General features: G+C 47.8%; 2 long non-coding RNA genes across 2 annotated transcripts; one reads left to right on the plus strand and one right to left on the minus strand.

Moving 5' to 3' along the window:
* Nucleotides 1-934: 934 nt before the first annotated feature.
* Nucleotides 935-5482, minus strand: LOC136993278 (uncharacterized). The gene is made up of 4 exons (XR_010885533.1): nucleotides 5362-5482; nucleotides 4462-4555; nucleotides 4091-4280; nucleotides 935-3681 (listed from the first exon to the last, which is right to left on the minus strand). It is a non-coding gene; the product is annotated as an uncharacterized lncRNA (long non-coding RNA).
* A 9858-nt stretch (nucleotides 5483-15340) lies between these two features.
* Nucleotides 15341-16950, plus strand: LOC106493672 (uncharacterized). Its single transcript, XR_001294178.2, has 3 exons — nucleotides 15341-15392; nucleotides 16044-16116; nucleotides 16868-16950. It is a non-coding gene; the product is annotated as an uncharacterized lncRNA (long non-coding RNA).
* Nucleotides 16951-18985: the final 2035 nt, after the last annotated feature.

Genomic DNA, 18985 nt, shown 5'->3' on the forward strand with positions numbered 1-18985 from the left:
CCCTAGGGCCCACAGCTGCAGCCCATCAGGAACTGGGGAGGGGGAATGGCTATCAGCCCCATCACAGACAGCTGGGGCACCCAGGGTAGCAGAGGCACCCCCACTCCTGAGAGCAGCTTGCTGAAAGCTGAAGGGAGACCCCTGGGGTGTACAGAGAGGAAAAGGAAGTATTCAGGGGACAAGAGAACAAATCCAGAGCTGTGGGTGCAACAAAAGTAAAAAAAGGCAATGATAGAGCAAACAGTGACTCTGGGTGCACCAAAAAGCAAAGGGAGGGCCCTGGGGCACACCAAGAAGCACGGCAGAAAACTCTGGGACAGGGGAGAAAGCTAAATGGAGAACTTTGGGGCGTGCTGCAAAGCAAACACAGGGCCCTGGGGCACACCAAAAGGCACACAGGGGGCTGGAGGGCAACCCAAAATGTGAATTGAGGGCTCCTGAGGGCATCAGAGGGCAAACACAGGGCTCTGGGGCAAACCAAAATACAAACGAAGGGCCTTGGTGCACACAAAAGGGGCCATAAGGCACATCACACGGCTCGAAGTGGCTGATGGGACGGTGCCTGCAGGCTCCCCCTTTCCCCACAGAAACTATCTCCCAGCTCCAGGCACATAGGCCTCATCCCCAGACACACGAGGGACATGGCGAAGTGCTGAAAGCAAATCCGGAAGCAGCCTGGGGACCTCACGCAGCCCTGGAGGGGCCCTGGCTGCCCCCAGGATGATGAGAAACGCCACCGACACTGCCCCAAGGTCCAGGCAATGCAAGGGAAATTCCCCACAGCCCTGCGAACAGCACTGGGTTCCCTGGGAACCGCAGGGACACCAAAGTACGAGGGACTCGGGGACCAGCTCCCAGCACCACACACAATGTGTAACCTCCTCCCCTGGGCATCATCTTCAGGCAAAGTGATGGCAGGAACCACAGACATGAGTGCAAAGAATAAAGCAACTGTTTATTGTTTTACTGAACAGAAACAACACCTGGGCGCGAGTCTGCCATGCTTCCCCTTATCCTGTGACACCTGAAGAGTCATGACCACACCAGCGTTCATCCATCCGTCAGGGAAGGGTCAGCTCCTGCTGCTGCCCCTGACGTGGCAGGTTTCTGAGTAGTCAACAACCTACCCCCTCTGCTTTTTCCTTCAGGGATAAGATCCAGCTCTGAGAGTTGACAGGAAAATGCCTGATCTCGCCTGCCTGCGCTTCTGCCCTACCCCAGACTAGAGCCCTGCAGGACACTTTCACAGCGCTCAGCTCACCCGTCGCATCGCCAGTCTCGGTGTGATGGGCCTGCGCCGCGTGAAACCCAGACCTCAGGTCAGCGCACAGAGCTGAACGCTGGGTACAGGGGAAGGTTACAAACCTCAAAGGAGGGTTCGCAGCTTGCTGCTTAGGCTTCAGGGCTTACAGTTTATTATCCAAGGATTTAGCCCTTTTTGTTTATCAGTAAGCTGTAAACCCTGCACCCTAAGTGACAAACTGCAAATCTTGGAATCCAAATGGTTGCCAAAGCTTTAAAATTTAGGGATGAGGTTGGATTTTAAATTCTGCGCCCTGATCGCTAAATGAACAAACTGTAAACTCTGACTGATAAAGACTGAGCCCCACAAAATGAAGTAATACACCATAACCCCTGAGTGACAGACCCTCAGCAACAAACTAAACAATAAACCTTAAGTGAAAAACTTCAAACCCTCAGTTTTAAGCAAGAAACACCAAAGCACCCATGAGCATGAGAACAGTACAGAGAAGCCATGGGGTTTTGCCCACAGTTTAAGAAGTTTCCCCTTCATTTAGAATGGCAGCAGAACAGGAAGACACGCACAAAAATCATGTGACAGTTGCTGTTTATAGGCTTGGTTTTAGCCACCGTTCAAATGTGAGCATGTGCAAGAATCATGCCACTGAACTGTACTAAGCTGCACTTCCACTGAACCTACCTGAAACACCACAAGCACTAATTCATCTGTGTTACAGACAATTACATTTTTGGTCCTCCCAGCTCCATGGGCAAACATCCACAGCCAATGACACCAGTAACCACCTAGGGCAAAACCAGCTTCCACCTCCCAGCCCTGCTCACATACAGTGCAGTCCCAGGACTTAGCCGTGTCCACGCTGCAAGTCAGAGCTCATCCTCCATGGCCAGCCGCAGATCTCCACAGAGCTCCCAGCTGTGACAACACTCCTTCAACTGCCGGACTATGCTTCAGCAACTGCAAAGCGGCCAGAACAGTTACTGAGAGGCACAGCCCTCCTAGAACTACTCCCTAGTCCAAGGCCCATAATTGTTTCCACAATTACGACTGACCCTCTGTGCTGCTTCACTCACCCTCTCTGGCTCCATTTCATCGCAGGGATGTCACAGCAACCCTCACGTACAGTCAGGCTCGGTCAGGCACCTGGCCACCTCCAGCCTTCAGTAGATGATACGCCTCAGGGAAACTGCCACTGACAGACACTCTCAGAAAGTGCTGTCCAGCCAAGGCAGGATAAAAACTAAGGCCTCCAAAAACTCCAAACTCTGGAGAGACTGAGCTAATGGGAAACTGACTCTGGCCGGGACAGTGACAGGAGGAGGATTTTGCTTCACTCGCTCAGGCTGCCTAGTGGACAACAAAAGTGGCCCAAGTCAGACAGATACTGCTGGAAAGCCCTATGACATAACAGTGTGCCAGAAAGCAGAGTCAAGCACAGGCTCCTGGAAGAGGAGCAGAGCAAGGCTGATGTAGAGAAGACACCAGTTTGCATAAAGGCAGACCTGACAGAAAAGCAGGCTCAATGCCAGCGCCACGACCACAACTCGAGCTGCGCCATGCGGCAGCCCTGTCTGCGCACAGGCAGACAAGACGCAGTAACTGCAGGCCGCACTGACGAGTAGGACAGACGACAACAGCAGCTCCAGACCGCCCTACCACAAGCACCTGTCCTAACACCCGAGTACTCAGAGCCTCTGCTGCTCTCTGCCTCTGTGACACCTTCCTTCCCCAGGAGCCTCTTCACTGCCTACTACCTCCCCCACCACATCTCTGGCCCATTAGAGCCCCCCCACTGCACATCCACAGCCCTCTGCCCGCAGAGTCCCTGCAGAGGTGTCTAACGTGACCCGAGCCAGGCAGATCAATGGGACCCACTGGTCGCTGCTGGCACCGGACTGAGTGACAGGGAAAGAAAGAGAATGGTGGTGAGCTGGACAGAGGGACACGGAGCAGAACCGGATGGATCCTGTCAGCCCAGAACAGCTCTCACCACGCTCCAACCCCACTCGCCTGCCGAGCACGCAGAGCTCTCTCCACACCACTGTGCCCAAAGTCCACTTGCGGGCCTGCTAGCCTGTTTCCCTACAGCTCCAGGGTGCCTGCGTCTGCCAGAGCGAGGGTGCGCGCACAGGTCCAGACTGGGGAGGAACCTTGTGTTCAGTGACGGTACTTCACTGCTCCTTGCGCCTTAGCCCCTTTCAGGGGCTTAACCCCAAATTCTCTCAGCCCTTAACAACTTCAGTACGTTCACAGCACCTAGTTTTTCCACACTCTCCAATCTTCCTTGCTCTTTCATGTGTTGCTCAAAAACCCTCCCAGACCCCATCTGTACTTACGTGCTTCCTTAAAACAGTATCACCAAAATCAACAAAACGGGCTGAGCTGCTCCTCTTCAAGTTGCCGGCCCTCAGAACGTTAGCCTGCAAATGAATCAAACCACCAAGGTCACCGGGAGAGTCTCGTTTTGGAGCTCCATCCCCCCCCCCCAAAGCTTTAACGATGGTCCCCTAACCCGGGCAAACACAGATCCTCCCTTAAGCACTGTAACAGTTTTTATTCCGGGGTCCTGAGTTGCTGTTACGACATTAAGCAGCAAAGCAAGGCAAAGACAGCTGGGGTCACGGCTTACCCATCTAGCCACGAAAATTCTTATTTGAGGCCTCGCTGCTTTTTCCAGATAAACAGACCAAAATAAAGCCCCAAAGAGGCAGCTGAGGCTTCACACGGGCCTTGGGGCCCTGCTAGCAACAGCAATGCCGTAGCCACTGGGCTACCAGTCGCTGTTCCCCCCCTCCTTTGCTGGTCCGTGAATTGCGGCTTATTACTCACGAGTCCGGTAAGGACACGGCCGACCCTCCTACAGCCGAAGACTCCTCGTCAGGACCGGGCAGAGAACCTTTCCGCTGGCATTTGGAGTCTCCTGGCCGCTCTTGATGCCTGATAACTTAACAAAGGGCTGAGGACAGTAGCCTGTAGTTCTTCATGGCAGCACATAGTCGTTCCCCGATGTTCTGAACGCCTAGGATTAACACAGTTCATAAATACAAAAATACCACCGCTATAGGGTGTAAAGCCAAGCTAAAATTTCCGCAACCAAAGAAAACCTCTTCACGTCTGACAGAACGAGCCGTGTGCATCAGCGCCTATAGCTCAAGGGTAGCAACCCCTCCTGGGCAACATTCTTTTGGCAGGCTGCGTACCTGAACTCCTCTGTCTTGCCTAAGAGTCTCCGTTGGGATATAACAACTTTGTCAGCCAGTGCTTTTTGATGGAGACATAGTAAAATCCATTGCCCTACAAAAGTATAAAGCAAAGCACAAAACAAAATAAAACATTTAAAGCTCTGCAGAAAATAATAAGAATCCAAAAGTGTTTATAAGCACAAAAAATGGATCTCTATACACGCACACAAGCAAGGTAAATGAGAATACGCAAGCCACAAATACCGCTTCCCCCAACCCTGTTTTGGAAGCTATGATGACAGTCGCGCTTGCTGTGAAAGGGAAGTTAGACTAAGTAGCCGCTAGAGATTAATCTTTCGGAAACCTTCCACGTCCACGTTTTTGGCACAACCGTGCTCTGTCAATTCAGATGCGCACAAGAAGATCCACTTCTTGTAATGTTTGCACAGTAACCCCCCCACCCCGCTCGTTAAGATTAGTGCCCCCTGTGCCACTTGGATAGATGATACTCCGCTGTCTATTTGCTTCCCTGACATTAGCTACTACAGAGGGAATTGAGCAGATGGGATTGCCTCGGTGCTCTCAAAGGCAAAAGTCTCAAAGACAGTTACAGACCACGTTGCTGCTAAACAGTCTTTCTCACAGCCGGAGAATTTCTGTTGTGGCCCCAAAGGGGATGTGAGGATTAATTAACCTGGGGGCATGCTAACCAAGCCTTCCTGAAAGCGATCTCTTAATTTTACAGTTCGCACACTTCTGTCTCTCTGTCTCTTCAGTAACTCTGGCCACTTGACCACCATTACCCTAAGATAATAGTTTGCTGTCTTGTAGCTCTTAAAGTATGATGCCTTGTATACACATAAAGTCACATGCGCAGAACTATACGTACGTAGCATACTTTTTGTAATGCATACAGACCTTCCGTTATATGTTGGTGATCTATTATTCCAATCACTATTAATGGTGATCTTTCCTCACCAGGAGGAATGGGCTTTCCCTTTTTGGGCGATGGAGACAGCTCTCAGTTGCTTCCATTTGATTTCATTACTTCAGCTTGCTTACATTTTTCTGGTCTCTTCTACTTCAGCCATGGCAATTAATGTAAAAAGTAAGTATTATATCTTTCCCTTTTTATATATGCATATATGATAACAAAACAAAATAGAAACAACCAAAGCAAAACTAAAGCAGATACAGTTAACACTATCCACAGGGTAGGAATGGGTTACTTAGTCCTCAGTGCTGCCTGTGGGAGTCCAAAATAACTAACAGTCATTATCAATAGTTACCTTAGTTACCCATGCCAGAACACCTCCTTCTGTAGCAGTTTCTGGTGATATCAAGGTCCACTGCATTTTTGCTTCCTTGTTTCATCCTGTCCCCTAGGTACTAATGACAAAAAAATTGTTTGTCCAGCTTCTCTCTGTCAGCATTTGCTATCATTGGTTCCATCTCTGTAACAAAGAGAGAAACTTGCATTTTACTTTCAATGAAACCCTTAGATTCATGCGTATTCTTTTTCTCTTTACCATGTTTTCTTTTTTTTTTTTCCTTTTCCTTTAAGGAAAGGTCTTAATACACCACTTTGCATCATACACTACAGGGTAAACAGTTTGGAAACATTACATACAGCAATTAGGGCTAGGTTATTAGACAGGCAAACACATCATTTAATACTTACCTATGCCATCTTCCATGAAACCTGATTTTTATTCTGCTTCGGTATTACTGTTACTGTTCAGTATCCTTTTTCAAACCCTTACATACACATGCTTAACCAACAATTCCCTCAGTTTTTAACTACATGGAAGAATGATAGCACTTGATTTGCCTCTCTCTGTTTCAAAACTATCACCTTTTTGATACAGCTCCTAGATTCCCCTTATGCTCAGATGCTGGCCTCACAAGTGATGGCCAAAATGAACAACTGGATCACCAGGTCTAGCTGCTTCTCTTCAAGATGTCCCCCCTCGGTGGGCTACCCTGCCAAATAAACCAAGACGACTGATGAGGCCGTGAGGGTATCACATCTTTGGATCACTTCTCCAAGGCTTTCTGGGTGATTGACGTAACCGCTTCTCTTCACGTTACTCAAAGTCACATTCATCTATTACCTAAGACTAAACTGTTTCTATTTTAAGAGGGGATTGCTGTTTGCTGAAACTTTACACATAGTCCATAACCCGCTACGCATCATCTCTAGCCCCTTCTGCTTTCACAATACTTTCGGTAATTAAAGGCGGGAATTAAAAGCACCCATTGTCCTATGGGCTGGAGGAAGTCATTTCTCCTGCTCTGAGGAGGTGCCTAAAAGCCATGCTGTTTTCTGAAGTAGCATCACTGGGGCTTCCCATAGCCCACCAGTGTTTTCTTAGGCTCTTCCCAAGCCTTGTATTTTTTTAAGGTTATTCCTTAGCCTGCAATTTTATGTTAATGTTCTCCTTAAGCACTGTGCACAGCACAATTATCCCAGACTAGTCGCATTAACAGAGTCCTCTTGCATGCACAGAGGCTTCTAAAAGGTGGCTCAGAAGAAAAGAGAGAAAAGTCTGTTTGTCATCTGTGCACCCACCCGCCAACATTCTTCACCGAGAAGTGCTGTAAATTCCCTTTTCTCTAAAGTGGGACTGAGTCAAAGGGGAGACACAGATCACCCCCCATATTTATGAGAACACCTCACTGCTGTGGGCACTGGGTCTGGGAGTGGTTTTAAGATTGTTTGGGGCTTTGGGACATCAGGCTGCTGTGCTACCGCTGGAGACATCCAGACCCCTGTGCAGCATACGTGCAGCTGCCCTCTGCCTGGGGAGACGTCAGAGGCAACGGAGGACCCGTCACCACATACCGCACTGGGGAAGCCCGTGGCTTTGGGGCAGCCAGACAGGAGGGAGCAGGGCTCAGCGGGGTTTTCAGTCAGTTGGTACCTGCGTTGGCTGGCGCCCACACTCTGTGCCTGGGGGTGGGGGAGGCCTCCGGGTGCCTGGGAGTGTCGTTCCTCTATCCCTCTTCTTGCTTGCCTAGCCACAAGTCTCAAGGAAATAACATGGGGCCGTACTAATCGTACCTGACTCAAACTGACACTCAACCTGCTCGGTCCAGAGGTTTTAAACCTCCTCGGGACTTACCAGCACTCTCGGGTGTGCCTGCCATAACAGGAGCCGTCCGCCCGTGGACGCCGCGCCACAAGCCCACTTCGGAGCCCGCCTGCCTCCCCGTTCCTCCGGGTCGCGTCCACAGGGGCGAGCGCGCGCCCCAGCCCGCGCTAGGGAGGAACCAGGGCCCTAAAGGCGACACACGGAAGAGGGAAAGTCAGACCCCCGCTCCGGCACACCTGGCCCCGCGCTCCTGGCGCAGCGCCGAGCCGGGCCCCGGGCCCCAGCCCCCCGCCCCCTCACCCCGCACCACCGCCTCCACGCACCAACGGCTGCAGCGGGCAGGACACAACCCGACGTCCCCCGCTCGCCTCACCGGGGCCCCCAGATCCTTGACTCCGGGCGGCCTCGGCCCTCAACCCGCCGCTGCCGAACGAAAACACCGACCCTGCTCGCCGCCATGCTGCTCCCCGCCGCCGCGCATGGACCGGCTCGAGAGGGAGGGGCCGCGGGAGCGGGGGGGGGGAGCGGGAGGGAGGCGAGACCCGCAATGGCGCCCTCGCGTGCTTGCGGCGCGGCGCTGCAGCCGACCGGCTCACGCGTGCGAACCGTAGCCCGCCGCGGCCCCGCGGGGCTCCCACCGAGCAGCAAGCGCCCCGAGGCTGCCCGTACCCGAGAGAGCGGCGGGGATCAGCGAACAGGCTCTGGTGATGCCCCGGTGAGAGGGCACCACGGAGCAGCTCCGAGACACCACCACCCGTCCCCGCGACGGCAGGAAGCACCGACAAGGAACAGCTTTCTGTGCTACCGATCTACGAGCATCGGGGAGGGGCGACGAGCACGGCCCATTCGCTTACCCGTTACCGAAACAGCGGAGAGTAGCGGCGAACACGGCGACCGGCACACGCGTGTGCGCGCCGGCTGGCTGCAGTATTTGTACGCGGGGAGGGCAGTCGTGGCTGCAGTACTGGCGTGTCGACACCCGAGGGCAGCAGTGAGCATGGGAAAAACAGTGCGCATGCGTGCGCCTTACGGGTGCAATACTGCCTATTGGACACGCGAGGGCAGCGGTGCGCGCGCGTTTCGTGTGCCAGAAAACTATACCTCCCAGCATGCCGTGCAGATTAACATGGCCGCCCGGAAGCCCAGTGCCGGAAGACTACTACTCCCGGCATGCCGCGCAAAATAACGTCATGGCCCCCCGGAAGTCCAGTGCCGGAAGACTACTGCTCCCGGCATGCCACGCAAAAGCCAACATGGCCGCCCCGAAGCCCGGTGTCGAAGACTACTGCTCCCGGCATGCCCGGGGTGGGGGTGGGTGCCGCACCGTTCTGTGAGTTTGAGCCTCTGGCGATTCCGTTCCGTCCCGCCCCTCTGTCCGCCGCACGCCCGCGCTCGGGACCCGGATACCGCCGCGGAACCTGGAGCGCGGCCCCGCGATCCCCGACACCGGACCGGGACTCCCCCGACACTGTCCACGGAGGGACTGATTTTTTTCGGAACGCGACGGCAGCTGTGAGCACGGCGGGAAGCAGTGCGCATGCGCCTCCCCCCCCCCCGCTGCGTGCCGTCTTGCTTTTTTGACAACCGAGGGCGGCAGTGAGCAATGTTAAGCCAGTGCGCATGCGCGAGCCGCTGTGTGCAGCACTTGCCTGTCCTGAGGGCAGCGGTGAGCGCGGCTGTGAACTACTGCGCATGCGCGCGGTTCCTCTCCCGCAGTGCTGTCTGGTCATCAACCCTGGGCAGCAGTGAGCGCGTCGGGGGGGCACCGCGCATGCGCTGTTCGCTCGGCTGCAGTACCGGTTTGTAATCGGGCGAGGGCAGCACCGAGTCGCGTTAGCTCTTCTGTGCGAGCACAGAATGGCTGTATACTTCGATAGCAGCTGTGATGACAATTTCGCATCCTATAACTACGTGCCAACATGCAACTTCAGCACTGGCCTTTGGAGATATTTCACTGCTGTTGCCTAATCTGATCTACTGTTATTTACGGTGCCTGCTGTGAGGCACAGAGTCTCTGTATTTCATACTCAAGCCATTTCTCCTAGAGGCTTCAGTAACAGCTTTCATTTGAACATCATTGCAAAATACTCTACAGGCAAAAAATACTCAGAGGCTGCATTAAAAAAAACACAACCTACTTAATGGGACAATTTGCAACCATTAAACTAGCAGCGCTCTTCTTTAGGACTTTCAACCTCTTGCCTTTATTGAGTGTTAAACAAAATAAATAGCCAAAAGCAAGCTGCGCTATTTTCTTGACAGACTGCTCAGTTTTTATCATTAAACAGTAAGAGATGTTTGCACAGAGTACGTCCACCACGTTAAAGCATGAAAACATTAGTATGCTGATCACCTTTTGCAGTACTACAGGTAACAAGCTAAAAAGGCTTGTTCCATTTCTAAAATAGCTGGACTTTTCTAACAGCAATCACAGCCTAAAGGCTATTACTATGTGAAAAAGACTAATGGTCCGATCACCTGTGTACCACTTACCTGGCTTGATTACTACAGGGATTAGTAATGAAAGTGCATAGCCTTCTATAAAAGGTAAATACAGTCTTTTAAACACTTCCTGTGACTCCACAGAATTGTCATTACTTTTGACTGGTAGCCAGCTTCTTCTAACCCAGCTGCAAGAAGCAATTTGCCTCCAAGTCACAACTTTCTGCTCCCCAGGGGTTAAAAGGCAACCTGTCATTCACTACTACCTGTCAAAGTGTACAGTAAGCCCTAAAGTACAGGACAAGAGGCCTTCTCTAAGGAAACTGGCTGCTACGTCTCCTTCACTGCAGGTCTCTCTTAGTATCATGGTCCATTCAACAAACAAAAGAGTACGATAAATGTTTTAATCTGCTCTAAGTGCTTTCATATAAGAGAACACCATCAAAATGAGTTATTATGGGATTTAGTCTTCACTGCACATGCTACCCCAGTGCCATGGACTCGGTTTAAAGGATCGGTAACGTACACGTTTTTGCGCTAACATTCACGGAATGAATAGGCACCTGATCAAGTAGGATTGTTCATAAAAAAAAAAACCTCTGACAACGTGTTGCTGGGTAACAAGCCTAGACAAGCAGTTCTTTACTCTGATCCTTCGGCTTACATTTCTTCAGCTGAATGTAGTCAAAGGCATCTTTTTCACGTCCCACTGTCAGGGCCTCCCCAGCAGTTCCTGCAGCAACTCCCCCCTCAGAAGAAACAACTGAAGGACAGAGATAATCTTGTGAAAAGAATGGGGAAACCAATGCATGCTGTGCATGGCACTCAATCTTTAGGTCAAAAATAAAACTCTCTAAAATAGGTCAGGTGGGCCAAAGAGGTAACTTCTCTGTGCCACAATGTTCCTCGCATATACGTAGGCTGCCTCTCCCTGCTCTCACGGTATCCCATACCAGCGAGGACACAGTGAAAAATGTCAGGAACTACAGTATTTACCAGAAGCATTTCCAATACCTTGAGAAAACAGCTGAAGCAGAGGCTCACACAGGGTGTGTAACTGGAAAGAAAACTCTGCACAAAGGCCTAAAATGACCAGCCCAGAGCATGGATCCCGCGGTCTCTGGGAGTGCAGGAGTTCTCATGTTCTTCTTGAATATATTGCTGCTGGTGAAACACAATACACCACAGTAATACTGACTGTTGGAGGTAAGCCCGGAATAAGAGTGAAAGAAAAGTACACATTGAAGACAAATATGAAGTTACAAGCCCCTTGCAATTCAGACATGCTTCTAGATTTACCGCCTATTTTAAAGGCGCACCTTCTGGAATTCTGTACAATTTATTTTCCCAGAAGCCTGAGACAAGGATGAAATGCATATCAAAGACAGGTACAGCATAACTGCTCTGGCCTATAAACTACTGGTTTTGGCCACTGCACAGTTAAAGCACTAGCATTCCTGCCAAGAAATAATGTCAAAGCAGACTGATGAAGTAGGTCATAATTCTGAAAGTGGGCATAAAGGAACCTCTTTGGCAGTCACGAGTTGAAATACAGCATTCTCCTTCTCACTAACAACCTCCCGTAGAGACTGGCAGCTGTACAGTAGGTCCATGCTCGGTGGAGGACACCGCTGGGCGGCGCTATTCTCCCTGCGCATGCGCGGCATTTTCGGCTGCAGCCCATTTCCTGCTCGGTGGAGGGCACCGCTGTTCTCCCTGCGCACGGGCGGCGTTTTCGGCAGCAGGCCCATTTCATGCTCGGTGGAGGGCACCGCTGGGCGGCGCTGTTCTCCCTGCGCACACGCGGCGTTTTCGGCTACAGCCCATTTCCTGCTCGGTGGAGGGCGCCACTGTTCTCCCTGCGCATGCGCGCGCCTTTCGCCTGCAGTAGCGCTCTGCGAGCGGAGGCGGGCGGGTGGTGCGCAGGGCTGGTCTCGGCGCGCATGCGCATGCACTTGCTGCCGCTCACAGTACCGTTGTGCGGTGACCAGCGGGCGGGAGCGGTCACTCCAGTTCTTTATTGCAAGTGAGGTGAGGAAGGATTTGTGGTGTTTGCTTGTTTCTGCAGATTTGTCGGGGTGATATTAGTGTATCAGCCAAGGTCCTGACGTGAGTTACTGGCGTTGGGTAAAATCTTTGTTATCCTGCTCTGTTTATTTGGTGAAGTTATGAGCAGAAACCAGGAGACTAGTGATTGTGAGAAGAGTGAGTTTGGGCTGATGCCGTAGTGCCCAAACGGAGACACCAAAGATGTGAATTGTCTGAGAGGAAAGGGTAGAGGGTTGCCCATTATGGGCTTTGTGGTAGGGAAATGGAAGTGGCAAGCTTGTGCGTGCAAGCTGAGAGGGGAAGGAGAGAGGAGCTGATCAAAAACAGCCATGAAGCACTGAGAAGAGTAACGGGGAAGATGGAGTGGGAGCCTTTGGACATATGGTGGGCAATTAGCCCAGGGATTATGTTATTCCATGGAGTGTTTGTAAGTAGAGCAGGAGGTCCCTGAAGTAGGAGGGGGAAAGGAAAAAAAAACCCAAACCACCAAAGCTCTTCAGGAAGGGGCTTTAGAAGGTCCCAGGCTTGTTCCATTTTCTGTCCCGTTCCTAGTGAATCCCCAACAGAGAAGAGTTGAGCCTGCAGATGGGGACGTAGCAGGCTCATCACAGGCAGCAGAGGTTGAAATGGATCCCTTGGGAGTGAGGAGGGCAGTGATACTGGTTGCTAAGAAGGTTTGGCTGAATAAAGAGACTGTGGGATTAATTTGTGCTTAGAAACAAAGCTGGTAAATGTTGGGTAAAATGTTGCTACAGAGAACAAAATGTTTATGAGGATCTTGAGGATGAGAGAAGGGACCATGATGGTTCGTAAGTGATTTGAAGATTTGTTTAAAGTTGTACTGTGGTTTGAGATTACCTGTGAGAAATCAGGATCAGATGCAGTGGGAGAAGTTTAGGTGTCTGTCTCAGGAAAGTGAAAGATGCCTCTCCTGGTCCAGAATTTGCCTGGAGGTTGCTTTTTAGTGTCATGAGATTTTTTTTGCTGTTTCTGCTTGCAGATTGCCTTGTCCCTTTGCAGTCCTGCTGCTGCTGGGAAGTTTTTGGAGAAAAGAATTAAGATGTTAGAAGGTGAGCGTGTCATATGCTGCACAGACTTTGGGTCCTCAATTCACACTTCAAATAATTCTTCTTCTGTGAAGCTACCTATTTCTCAGTGATACCGTGATAGCAGTTGTGCCTAGGTTTTTGAGGAAACTTTTCAAATTAAAAAGATGAAGTAAATGCATTGTATACATTTCTAGAGTAAGATGCTTGCAGAGTACTTGGGAAATAACATGGATTTTGTTGTAGAGGTGGAAGGTCTGTTGAAGTCTTAGGGTTTTGTCAGACATTGCTGTATGTGTTTTGACTTTTACAGCCAGATATTGACCAGGCTCTGCTTAAAATGCCTTCCTTAGCCTTTGACTTTGAGGTTGCTGTTTTGTTGCATGTTCTTCAGTTGCATCATTTTTTAGTATAAGAAATTTACTGTATGAATTTTAGTTTTCGAGTAACTTTTTTTTTTTTCTTATTCTGGCTCTAAGAAATAATGAATGTAAGCTTGACCCATTGACAGCAAATTGGGCTGAAGTAAGTTTTCCTGGGTGCAAATGTTTGGCTTTTCTAATGATTCCTTTTGACACCAGGATGCAATGTGAGGTTAAAGAGGCCAAATAAGTTCCAATTCTATATGCTTTGTGCTTTCTTCAGCAGTTCAGAACTTGTGTGTCCTTGGGTTTGAAATTCAGTAGGCTTAGTCTCCATCCAGAAATGAATTATTTCCAACTGACTTTTCAGTTCGCTCATGGAGGATTGCTTTAGCAAGGTTGCATTGTGTTCCTTGGCAATCTGTTTCTGAAAGGGCCTGCCCTCTCAGCATGCGCTACAGAATTGCCCCAACCCATTTTTGTCATGTGCTGCATGCAAGATAAGGCCTTTGTGACAGCTAAGCTTGAGAATGCCATGCAGAGTGCACACCTTTCCCTTGGTACTTGCTAGTTTGAATGCTGCTTGCCAAGTGGCTGTTGCACTGTGCTGGTGGTGTCCTGGAAGAACTAAAGGTGTCTGCAAGAAGCTGCAAATGAACTGCTCAATCCTGATACATATGAATTGGTTCTGCATGGGGTCAGCTTTAGAGTTTCTGCATCAGTAGTAAAAATGCAGGGTGTGTGACCTGAGCAAACTGGCTGCCAGTGAGTCAGAAAGGGTACACGATGATCGTCGTCTTACCATTGCTCATCTCTGAGCCCCATACCTGGTGTTCATCACTGCCTTTATGTATGTGTGAGCATTTAAGGGAAAACTTTTCATTATAAAGTCAATATGAGATAATCCAGCCTATATATCCAGGTTTCCTGCACCTTGTTAGTGCATGCCTGGCCCTTGGGTCTGCTCCTGGCATTGTGTTCAGATCTTGTTTCGGAGCCATCAGGAAGTGCTGAACTGTAAGAATGGTTTCAGTGCAATGTGCTTTTCTTGTTCTCAGTTCCATTACAGCTCACCTGAAAAAAGTAGTTTCGTGTCTTGTATCCAGCACCCCTGTCTACAGGGCTTGGGCTGGCTGGGTCAGAGTGTCACCGTATACGTGGCGTTCCCAGGCCATTGTACTGCTGCCAATGCTTCCTATCAATGGTTCTGGGGCAGGAGGTGTGATGAATGTGCCAGCTGCTCAGGCAGGCGGTGCATCACCATTTCACGTGGCCTTTTACCCTCTGCAGTCAAGCAGCGTGCTGGCAGCCTGTCTTTTCTACAGCTCTCTGCATAGACACTTCAGGAGCTGTATTTGACAGGCTTGTGAGCCTCTGTTTGGTTTTTGGCAATGCAGCCTCTGTTTGGTTTTTGGCACCTCTGACCATGGGTCAGGGACCTTTTCCTCCTGATTGCTGATGGACTGAGTTCTGTCGAGTACCTTTTGTATTTTTGGAGGGCTCTGTAAATATAAATCAGTTGGTCAAATGATAATATTACTCCCACCTCATAGCAGCTCTTCAGAATATGCAATGAAGCCATCTTCTAAGATCTGCCAAAATTGCAACTGTGAGGTTTGCCATTACTCTGCGAGATGCTGTTTTCTAAGGTGTTGGTGGTGAGAAAGGGGAGCTTTATTTGCAACATGACAGTAATATAAATTGTATTGTTATTTCTGATATACATTTAGTTGACTACAGTTTTAAGATGCTGCCCTTACCACTGTTTCAGATGATTTTATTTTTATATATGCTGATATTTTAAAGATTTTGAGAAAAGAATCCCAGGGGAAGAAATGCTGAAAATGCACACAAGAAAATCTTTATCAAGGACATAAGGCAGTGAAGGCAAATGAGCAGCTGACATCTCAAATGACTAATCTTCCCTCTTTCTTCAGGAAATTGTGCTAAAGGAGGTAAAGAAACTGGATCCAAACTATTATTGGTGCAGTCTGTAGTAGTTTTAGACAAGACTGGTGCTCTGTGATCTTGTTGTGTTTATTTTGGGCTAATAAGATGTAGAATTTACTGATGTTTATGAGACATGGTAGTTGGTATTTGATAGTTTGACTCTTTGTTTTAATACATGCCGTTCTTCTAGAGAGTCAGTTTATATTAGAACCCTGCTCTGTTTAGTATTAACTGAACTGGTGGGTTCAGTGATGAAGCACCCACAAACATCATTGCTCTCCCTTTCCTGCCCCCCCTTCCCCTGAGATTAGTGTATTACAAAATATGAATTGTTCACTTTGTTTTACCTTAGTAGCATTCATTACTATAGAGTATTGCAGGAAGTTCTTTGGTATTTCTGAGATGCAGGGTGATGCCAAGTCTTTTTGTTTTAGCAGTGTTCTCTTACTTAAAGATTAATTTTTCACTAGTTTCTTGGATAGTCACTGAGTGTTTTCTGCTGGGAGAACAGTTTGATGAATGTTTGTCAGTGTTAGTGTAGTTTCTGTCAGTGATGAGAACCAAATTTCAGACACAAAGCCTTACTTTAGCTGGTCTTGTTAAAACAAATAGCAAGGTTCGCACAGAAGGATTTTCTTTGCTTCTTACTTTCCCAGGTGCAGAGTGAAGCCAGGGGATATGGATGTTCTCCTAACCCATCCAAGTTTCATGTCAGAATCATCTAAACAGGTACACATCTTTGCGTTACTATGGATTACTACTATGTCTTACTGTCAGAACAGTGTGTGCTTTTTAAATTCAGCAGAAGATAAGTCTCAGAATTGTGTTGTACTTTCTTGCATCTCTTTTTGTTACTGTAATAGTAAGCTATTCTCTTTGATCAACGTGTTTAGTTTGAGGACATACTCACTTGTCATGTCTGTGTATTTTATGTTATGTTCTTCTTGCAGAAATATATAGTATGTTTAGTCTTATCCTTCCCTTCCTTTAACCTCCTCCCCACCTCCATTAATTTGTATTGTTTTTACAACCTCTAATTGTAACAACTAGCCAAATAAAACAGTGATTAAAGGCAAACTCAGTGTCTCTTTATGTAGTTGAAATCCTTTGAAGGCAAAGCAAATATCCTACTATGGTTTGTAATATTTCTGGGCTAACTGGGAAAGTTCCTCATGACATTTTGCATTTGTGTTATTTCTGCAGATTCATGACTTTGAAAGTTCAAAACTCAAACTAGGAAACAAGTTTTGTCATTTCTGATGAAAGTAATCTGATGATACAGATTGCAGTGAAAAATTTTCTTACATCTTCACAGTTGTAATTTTGTTAGCTTTTCTCAGTAGTGTTGTAATATTTTCCCCCAGTTAGATGTCATGTAGCAATAACAGTGATGTACAGTACTTACACGAGTCACTGGTTAACAAGTAAGATATTCCTGTTATTTGTAATTTCTTCTTTTTTGTGTTGTCACTGTGCATAGCCAAAACTTTTGCATCAAGTTGTAGAACAACTGGAAAATTCCACTTTGTCACAGATATGCTGTCTAAAGATGAAACCAAATTCATGGTAAGGTTTTGTTTGTTTGTTTGTTTTTGGAGGTGAGGGATGCAGGGGGGGATTACATCTGGCAGGAGCTTGGATATATACAAAATGTGTTGTTTAGATTTTGGCAGTTGCTGCCTCTCTTGTAAAGATTAGAAAATCTACAGGTATTTTTATAGTTGTTCCTGTATTTTTTTGTAATTGAATCCCTCTGAAATCACCTTCATGACAGTGTTGACCATGTAACTATTTTGTCTAGTGTTTCCCCACGAGCTTGGCACTACCTCATCATTTCTTAAGCCACACCGTTGCTCCCTCATTACTGTGCCCTAAACATCTTAAAACACAATCTCTGATTTCAGGTGCGTCTTTATCTTGTTTTTGGCTAATACATAATGTGCTTTTGTGTCCTTTCCCATAGATCTTGTTGCAGAGCGGAGTTAGAGGATATGCTGGTAGCCTTGGTTTATAACTTGGAATGTGGGAGATGCCTAGTGAGAGCAGTGGATTACAGGAGGCATAGGCATTGCATTTTGTTAGGTTTCTTGCTCACAGCACAACTTCTTTTTGTATTTTTAAACATGTGGTCTGTGTGTTGTCTTGGGTTGGCTCTGGTTGTAACTTTAATAGATCTGGACAAGGGATGTGCGCAAGGTGGCTTCTTAGGTGTTTCAGAGTGCAATTTCATTTCTATTACAGAGCTCAAAGGTAGCAGCTGGAGAAGGGGAAGAGCTGAAGTGGCCATGGTGAAATGACAAGCACCATGTTCAAAATAGTCTTTAATGTGTAGAAGATGGAGAGGGTCTAATCTAAAGGACTGTGACAATCCTGGTAAAAAATCATTCACTATAAAAGCCTCAATGTAATGCAGCCAGTTCTAAAATCTTGGCTTACTGGCCCAACTGAAAAGAACTGCCTCAAGTTGTGATTTATTTGTATGGTGTGTGTGGATCTTAGTGCTATTGAGCAAAGACATTTCTGTTCCTAGACTACTGTCAGCACACTTTTTTTTTTTCTGTTAAGATATTGCTAGAGACAGCAGTGACATTAGATTAGGTTCCCCAAAATCTTTGCTAGTTTCATCTTTAAAGAGATAAAAACACCGACAGTTCAGCACTCACTTTTACAGACCCACCAGATTTCCCAGGACAGTTGCATCAATAGAGTAGGAATGACTCCTGTAGGAATAGTTCATCTCATTTTTGCCCATCCGTTTGAATGTGAATATTGTATTGATTTAAAGCTAAATACACATCTGTGAGCTAAAGCAGAGACACTCGGCATCCCAGTTTGTGTTCACAGTTCTGCAAGCTCTTTATAGTTTGACCATTTCCTCTGTGTGACTGTGTCCGCTTTAAGAAATGGTTCTGGGGTAGTTCTTGTCTTCAAAGTGGAAGGTAGGAAAGGAATATTGCAGAAAAGGGAAATGTGATTGCAGCCAAGAATCTAAGAGCAAGTCTCAGTATGGAGACAGAGTGCATAACTTTCAAAGCACAGGCAATGTTGAGACTTCAAAAAAAAGCTAATAGAAGGGGAGATCTCAGCATGAAGCCAGAGGATACATCTGGAAGACTGTCTACAATATAATTTATACCTCTATGCAATCCACCATTACACATGTCTAATCATTCATTATGGTTTGCTTCACCCCCCACTTACCACTTTATCATTTTAGGTGATGACAGACTAGACATGAAACAACAAAGCTGAAAAGTGGATTGCATAGAGGTTACAAATCAGTTTGATGTGAAAAGTGGCAGAAGAGTTCTCAAGAAAGAGCTTTCCTTCCTTTCTTTTGTCAGTTCAAGCCTTACCTGCACTTTCCTTACGCTGCAGTAGTCTGCTTATGTTTGTGCGTAGTGAGCAGCCTGATAATAATTAGGGCAGAGGAACAGAAAGTTAGAAGTCCTGTGGTCCTTCCTGCTCTAGTATCAGTTTAAAAGTATACACTAAGTTGAACTTTACTCCTCACAATAGTATAAAACAGTGTTTCACAGTACTATATGACATCCAGATGTTCTAATAAACTATTTAACCAATCAGTTCAGCCGGAATT

Source organism: Apteryx mantelli, chromosome 13 (assembly GCF_036417845.1).
Source record: "Apteryx mantelli isolate bAptMan1 chromosome 13, bAptMan1.hap1, whole genome shotgun sequence".
Classification (NCBI taxonomy): Eukaryota; Metazoa; Chordata; class Aves; order Apterygiformes; family Apterygidae; genus Apteryx; species Apteryx mantelli.